The sequence below is a fragment of the Lytechinus variegatus genome, chromosome 9 (genome assembly GCF_018143015.1).
Source record: "Lytechinus variegatus isolate NC3 chromosome 9, Lvar_3.0, whole genome shotgun sequence".
Taxonomy (NCBI): domain Eukaryota; kingdom Metazoa; phylum Echinodermata; class Echinoidea; order Temnopleuroida; family Toxopneustidae; genus Lytechinus; species Lytechinus variegatus.
This window is the reverse complement of record NC_054748.1, coordinates 16,481,533-16,490,241: the sequence shown is the minus strand read 5'-3', so window position 1 is coordinate 16,490,241 and position 8,709 is coordinate 16,481,533.

Here is an 8,709-nt window from a genome sequence, read left to right as displayed (position 1 = left end):
CCTTGAAACTTGTCTCTTTTTTTTTTTTAATGAATCTTATCAGCTTTACAACTTGAAATTTTTGCCGTATGAAAAAAGAAATACTCCTTTAGATAAGCAATTGTTTTATGACGACCAATTTAGTATATTCAGTATAAAAGAGTACCTTCCCTGGCAAACTATTGGTGGTTCTGGGATGGCTGGTTTTCTACTCATGTGTGATACTTTGAAAAAAAAATGTAACTAAGTTGAATGTATTAAGAATGCATGAATTTTAGACTATTAGCTTGTATTTCATTTGAATAAATAGGTAAAGATTGTATAGTTTAGTAGAATCTGTCTCGGACTTTAGGGTGAAAATAAATTTGTACATTTGGAAGAAAATGCTCTGTTCGTATTTCATTACCCTATATTTTATCAGTGGATATTTTGTATGTGTCCCGTGTCAAGAAAGGTCAGAGAGGCGTTTTAATCATAATGTAATTTACATCTTTATTCACTCTAAAGGTCAAATATTCAATAAACATTTTAAAGGTCGGAGGAGTGACGACCTTTTCTAAATGTTGCATTTATTACTTTAAACAGTTAAACGGTTCGACCCAACACTTAAAATGTTAGAATCAGCTTAACGCAAAGTTGGATAGAATATTTGGAAAGGGTTATCACTGCTCCAACCTTTCAAATGTTGATTTCACATTTCATTTTACAGTATTTCTTCTAATGAATAAAGAAAGGCTTGAATGAACTAGATAATCACGACAATATTTAAAAAGAGAGAGGATAATGTTTTTCGGTAATTCTGCCTCCCAATGGAAAAACGCCGGACATGTATCTACATTTTGCATAAGTTGAGATATTAAGTATTTTCAATTTTTTCCACAGCCACTCAGACTTAAATAGTTTTGAACTGCTTTGAAAAATAAAATACTTAATATCTGAACTTGTGAAAAATGTAGATAATAATAATTATAAATGGGATTTGTAATGCGCCAGTTCCACTGCAGAGTGCCCAAGGCGCATCATGCTGCGTTTCTCACGAGGGCAACCATAGGTTTAGTGTAGATACTGCGTTTTGCAGTTACTGAAAAGTGGCTTTCCCAAAGGGAATTAAGAAAACTGGATGTGTCGTGTAAAAAGAGTGGTTTACTCGCTACTTTTCTGAAAAAAAATATGAAAACAAAAAGGAAAGAAGTAATGATTTTTAAGAGACGAGGGTAATAAGGGACAAGAGTATGATGAGAAAGGGGTATGACGAGACAAGTCGTGTAGAGACAATGGTGTGAAAAAAAGAGTGAAAAGACAAGGGGAGAGAATCCAGGTATGTAGAAGCAAGGTACCAAGAGACAAGGGTATTACAAGACAAATGTATCGAGGGACAAGCGTGTGAAGAAATAGTTATGAAGACAAGCAGGGTATGAAGATACAAGGGCTTGAAGAGACAATGTCTTGTAGATTAGTGTCTTTGAAGAGACAATGTGTGATGAACACATTACAAACGAGGATGTGAAGGAGCAAGACTATGAAGAGAGTCGAGAATGTGAAAAGACAAGTTTATGAAGAGACAATCGTATTAAAAGACCAGGAAATGATGAGACAAGGGTATTATTAAGGATTAGAGGAGACAAGGGAGTGAAGAGAGGCATACATAGAGACAGATGCCTGAAAATACAGGACTAAATGAAGACACAAGAGAGTGAAGAGACAATGGTATGAGGACTAAAGGTCTCGAGACAGTGGTGGAAAGAATGAAGAGATAAGATGAAAAACGAAGGACTAAAGAAACAATGATATAAAGAGACAGCTAGTTTCGGTAGTCCAAAATTACGAAAATCCTTTCATTTCAACCAGGAAGGAATCACATCCTTATTAAATGAAAGTAAGAACGAGAAGTGTTTATTAAAGTTAATCAACAACAATATGTTAGGCCTATCATTCTTTGGATTATGGAACCCAATTTATGCGAAACCTCTACAGATCTTAATTCTTAATAATAATAATAATAATAATGATGATCATAATAATAATGATAATGATAAAAATAATAAAAATAATAATAACTATAATAATCATAATAAGCATTTATATGGGGCCATCTATCTAAAAATTTCTTTTCCGAGGCGCAAAAGAAAAAGGAAGAATGAGAGAGTTTGAATGAGTGTCAAAGTGCCAGGAACAACTACTGTAAGAAAAGATAAGACGTCAGTTTAGATTTGAAAGTATCTAGTGATGATACAATACTTAGATTCAATGGCAAATCATATTCCAAAGAGGGGGTGCTGCACCATAGAAAGCTCGTTTTTGGAGTCTTAAGAAGATGCTGTTGCGATGATCTCTAGTTGTATAAGGCATCACAAGGTCTTGTAAATATTTTGCATGCGCATTTGCGTTTGTGTCCTATGGGTAACAAACACATATCCTCACGGGCGGATCCAGGATCTTCCAAAGGGGGGGGGGGCAATTTTTTCGGAGGAAAATTTTGAGACCCCCAAAAAGGTCTCCAATTTCAAAAGAGGAGGCACACCTCTGATTTAATGGCATTTTTACATTACAAATTTTAATTTTGCTTCTCAATGTGGGGGGGGGGGGGCACGTGCCCGCTGTGCCCCCCTGGATCCGCCAGTGCATATCCTTTTGTAAACTTAAAGCATGCACTGTGAACATGGTGAATGCTTATTTTCAAAGACAATACGGCCCGTTTTCTGAAGTTGGGTGTAACTTAGACCGTGGTCTAACTCTGTGCTAAAATATTATGGGAAGCCAAAAGTGTAAAAAATATATTGCATTGTTTGTTTCTTATGATTACTGTGCTCTTTCCTGATTCATCGATGATGAAGACAATTATCTTATTCATAGTTCCTAGACAATTGAGAATGATTCGAGGGTCAAATGAGCTGAAATATTATATCTCTATAGTGTTAGATATTTATGTCACAATTGACTATCCATACTTAAACCACAACTTTAAACCCGAGTTTAAATTTAACCTGACTTAAGAATACCGGCCTATGTGACCAGCCATCCTCAAACCAACAATACGTCGCCAATATTGAATTCGATCAATAAAAACTCACGCAAATGCGTATGCAGAGAAAACAAAGCGAGATCTTATAGCATGAAACGTGCACACTGAACAATTTAAATGGAACTCCCAAACAGTCTGCAAAAACTTGTGTCAAAGAAAGCCTTGTATCTTGTTTTCTGTTAAACTTTACAACTCGAAATTTTTACAGTATGAAGATGAACAAATATCTCTTCAGACAAGTTAGGTTTTGGATTTTGGCTTTTTGAAGACCAATTTACTGTTTTGGCTATTAACAGAGAGCCTTCCCTGATGACTTATTAGTGATTTTGGGGTGGTTTGTCACATACATGTACATAAAAGGTTGAATTCGTCGTATAATGAAATAAGAAATATTTTTAACAACATATTATATATAAATGTCACATATAAAACATTGTCGAAAACTTACAATCTTAGCATTTAGCTTTTGAAATACAGCGACTACAATTCGACGGATCTTATCAAAGTAGTAAATGAATAAGGGCTCGCATGCCTCTGGCAACAGTACTGAATTTTACATTTGTGAGCTTTGCCCATAGATAAACATTTTTTTATTAGTTCGGCAGCCCAGGAGATTTATTCAACCAAAAGTCGGACAAGCAAATGGCCACTGGATGGAATGCTCTCTCGAGTTAAAAAAAATGCATTGCTACCGGATATTATCAGCCGACTTCTAATCGAAATGACGTAATATATGACGTCACTACTAATAAACCCACGTAATTTTCACATATTTTTAAGAGAATATACACATAGCCTAATGTCGAGAGAGTCTTTCTTGGCTTAGTGCTTGTTTTTGTTAAAACTCTAAAACACATTTTTGCTATAGTACTTAGAACAAATGCAAACTTAAGCAGCAAAAGTTATCGTTTGTATAATTATGCAAATTCGGTCATTAAATTGTTAATTTCGGAGATTTCTTTCGCCAAACATTACCGAAATTGATTAAGAGTTGTATTTGCTATTTAATTGTACCTTTTATGATATATTTTCCGGCAAGCATCATATCATTACACTGTCGAATTTCAGAATATACAATTATATGTCATTTATTTCAACTGGAATTCGTTTTCAGCCCCCTTTTCCATCATGGTTCGTACTATATATAATTGCGTATTGGACATAATTTTGATTAAGTTTGCCACAGGTCATTAGAGAGTATGCATTTCACTGACATTTTTCGTCTTTTTCTCGGCATCATATCCGTCTTCCTCGATTTCAAAGCTGGAGGTACTTGTAAACAAGTTCTCACTGGACAGACTCAGTAACAACGAAACAGTATCGAACGTCGACTGGGTCAAGATCGAATCCCTGACAGACGGTACTCTTAGAAGCTTTCCATCATCGCCGTACAGTTCAATCCTGTCTTCCTCCTCGTCGCTTTCAGATAGTGTCATCCCGCAGTCATCCACGGATTCGACGTCGTCGTCTGTGCCGTTTGGATCATCCAGGAGTTCAGCGTTGAAAGCGTCATCATGGTCGAATTGATCGTTAAGATTGTCAGAACTTTCGGTGAAAGCGGCATTGTCGTAAACATGGGAACGACTGCTTTCGTTTTCATATTTGCTAGAAGAATGACTATCGGAGATTTCGATGTCGTTAATTCTGATTGACGGAGTTGGAAGTTTTTGATCAACACCTTGTTTCGTTGACTTGGGTGGATCATCTGCCACTGAGGGCAACACGGCAATGTAGTTATCCTCCTCATCAAAGACCTCGTCGTAGACTACTCCTTCCTCATCATCTTCAGAAAAAGCATTGTTGACGTCGTCAGAATGAAGGAGCAGAGCCGAACATTGAGAATTGTTCTGAGGATCAAAGTTGCCCATCTCAGTATACAAATTCCCACTTCTACCATTGTTCGGTATTTTAAGGGTATGTAGTGGTCTCGGGGCGACAGGGGGTGAATCTAACGCCGGTTGATACATCTTACCTTCAGTCTCTGATTCCATTGGGGAACTGAGGCTTCGAAGAAGGTTGTATTTAGTGCTCTCGATGGTTTTTCGGGAGGCTGTAGGTCTTTCTGCGCGGCTTGTCCAGCATCTTCCAGCGATGTTCTCGTATTGCAAGATGGAATCTCGTTTCGTCTTTGCTGCTTTCGTTCCAGTATCATCAGAGAATGACAGTTTTTCAGATTTGGGGGATATGATTTCATACAGCCATCCATCTTTAATTTCTGATACTGGCCTGTCTGGGAGGCTGTTTCTGCGCCGCTGACCAAAACCCAATGGTTTGAACGAGAGCATTGTACGATTGCTTTCATCACGTCCTAAATCTTCCGATGAATCTTCCCGAAACCTATCCGAACGGTCAGCTGTACCCCCTTCATCAGACTCACTGCTGCAGTGCACCTTATGGAGCCCTGAAAAAGCTGCTGCAAGACCACTCTGGTTCCTTTTAAGAGCAGGTCTGGTGCATGCGCCATCGTCGCCTTCGAGTCTTGTCTCATCTCGGTTATGGATATCAAGGGTTCCACATCGACTGTTCATGACAGACCCTCTTATCTTCAAGGATTCTGTGAAAGGCACATAAACAATACTCTGCTTTATTTTGGCGTGATGCCGATGCTGCTTCTGCTGAATAATCATCCGGTGAAGACAGCATCCACTTGCTACTACTGCCGCTACTAAGGCAACTGCCAGAAGTGGCATGCAAATCCAGAAAACCCGATATGAAGAATTCCATGAAGAGTCAGTTACTTGTTCAGAACCATTCTTTTCCATTACAGCATCTACGTCATTGATTGACAGATATGATCTATACAACAGATTTGTTGAATTCCACTGATCCTCACCAATATACAGTATTGTCAGGTTTGACGGATTGGTTGGATTTTGCTTGGAGAAGTTTTTGAGTAAAGTATAAGACGCAAAGCGAGTTTTCACCAAATCTGGGAAATCTGGGAGATCAACTCGAACTATGGGGTTGCCTCTTATATTAAGGATTTCTAAGGACGTTAGATTGATTAGGCTGTCAGGGGAAAACGAGGATATATTGTTGTAAGACACGTCGAGATTCCTCAGAGAAGACAGGTCCTGCCCCCACTCACCATCGAAGTGAGTGATATTGTTGGACTGAAGGTGAAGTGTTTCAAGTCGTCGAAGGCCACTGAACGTGATATTGGAAACGCGGCGTAGTTTATTGTGGGATATGATTAAATGCCTTAGATTCGGCAGACCATCACACCAAAACGGTTTCAAGATACTGATGTTGTTGTCCCATAGATACAGATTCCTCAAGAAGGAAAGACCGATGAATATTCGCCTGGTTAGAGAATCTAACAGGTTCGACGACAGGTCAAGTCCTGTAAGTTTAGAGGTATTTCCTGCCCAGAAGATGTCAATGTTCTCGGATCTTATGAGGTTGTTGCTCAGGTCAAGCCACTTCAAGTTTTTGAGCCTAATAAATGCGTCTTGTTGAAGACTTTTAATCCGATTCTCATTCAAGAACAAGTACTTCAAACCTTCCCAGTTGCTAACATTCCATGCGCCAGTAGTGTTAAGTTTATTGTTAGCCAGTGATAGATATTTCAAAGAAACACTATCGGTGGTAGGAATAACTGTGTTAGTCAAGCTATTTCCACTGAAATCTATTCCATTAGGAACTGCTTGAGTTTTCCATTCTGGAGGGTTGTTCAGTCCAAGGTCCCGACAGTCAACGCACTTCTCTGTCTTCCACGGTCGATGTCCACAGTTTTTTGTTTCGCTGCATGGGGACCACTTCTGCTTCCGAGTGCATGCTTCTGTAGAAGTGTAAGTGTAGATCACCAAAAGAACAAAAACACAAAGTTTCCTGAGCGCCATATTGATTCCAATAATCCGAAATAGATCTAAGTCAGCCTCCTAACTTTTGTGGCAAATCATCATCTATCTCCTTCGTCAAGTTCAGTTTTCTGTAAGGTACTTACATACCTTTAAAAAAATCACAAACCAGTCCAATGACTTCCAATAACAACAGCTGAAGACGCGTCTCAGATTCAAAGAGATTCAGTTTTGCCGTGCATAGATGTCTCAAGCTTACAAAGTTGAGAAGCTCGGGCTCGTTTTCACAATCAAATGAAATAAAATCGTGTCTGCTTTGTATTAGGAATAGACAATCAAGATGTGTGTACTTCGGTAAGCTTATCCAAAATTGTATTCTTGCTCTAAATTGAACTGCTCTTCGTTTCTGCTTTCCTTATCTGCTAATGATTAATTTTGTAGCAATCTGACGATCTGGGGTCCGTTTCATAAAGGACTCGCAACTGTTGTAACTCTGCCATTATGGCAGCTTCCAATGAAACCTTGATCCTGATTGGCTGTTGAGCCCGTTTCCATGGTAGTTGTCATTATGGCAAAGATACCACAGTTGCATGTCCTTTATGAAACGGGCCCCTAGCTGATATTAAGTTGGTTAACCTCAAAGTGTTGGCAACAAGGAAGACAGGTTTGCCGTCACGTAAATCTATAAAAACAGGCGGGGTGTCGCGGGAGTTTATTCGGGGCGGGGGGGGGGGGCACTCGGATTTTGATGGGTACTGGTTTGCGGCCCCCAAATCTGCTAACATACCTTAAAAAGTAAAGTTGCTATGAAACGAGGGGCTTTATAAATGGATGGCCCTCTGCAAATAAGGGTGCTTGGGAACTGGAATTTAAGATGCAATTCTGGGGGGGGGGGGTCTTCGAGAACAAACATCTGACATGAGGGGCTCATGAACGGGAAGGGAGGGGGGCGGGGAACGAGTTAGTCACTGAAAAATAGTGATAATGATATGATTATAAACTGCTGACAATAATTGATGAAAGGAAGGGGCGGGGGTCTTAATGACCGCGCACTCCCTTGCTGTTATAATCTGTGAGTGCACCCTCGGGGCATATTGATATCAAGGATAGCAAATACTTGAAAGTTTATCGTTTTTTTTTCATCTCATTTGAATAATAGGGCTGAATACAGTTATTTAACCCACTATTACGCCCCCTTTTTCATTAAAACATGCTTCTTCTTTCACTTAATAAAAAAAAATATATATCTTCCCTCCGCCCCCTTGACTTGAAAAACCATTGGATTGCCGATACCCCCCCCCCTCTTTACCCACGTACCTAAGTGTGCTTTCGGTTGATATGGTAAGAGCAGTATTGTCGGTTCAATTGTCGCATTGGAAAAGAAAATTGAAACTAGTAACCACTTCTGCTTTGGCACGCAATTTCCACAAAACAGATCTGGGGGTGTTTCACAAAGATTTAAGTATGACTTAAGTCGCACTTAAATACCGACTTGCGTACGGTATTCATTGGTCTGGGGCCCGTTGCAGAAAGAGTTGCAATCGATTGCAACTCTAAAAATCATGTGCAACTTGATTTTCAACCAATCAACAGCGCGCATTCGGGACTTGCGTTTGATTTTTTGACTTGCGTTTGATTTTTTGACATGCGTTTAAACGCAACTCTAAAAATCATGCGCAACTTCATTTTCAGCCAATCAACAGTGCGCATTTGGGACTTGCGATTGATTTTTTGACTTGCGTTTAAACGCAACTCTTTCTGCAACAGACCCCAGATCGTGTCATGAGGACGCGCACTAATGCGTACCAATAAGATCGCGCGTTGCATATCATGTACGGCATTTAAGTGCGACTTAAGTCATGCTTAAATCTTTGTGAAACAACCCCCTGGTCAAAACAGATAATTTAG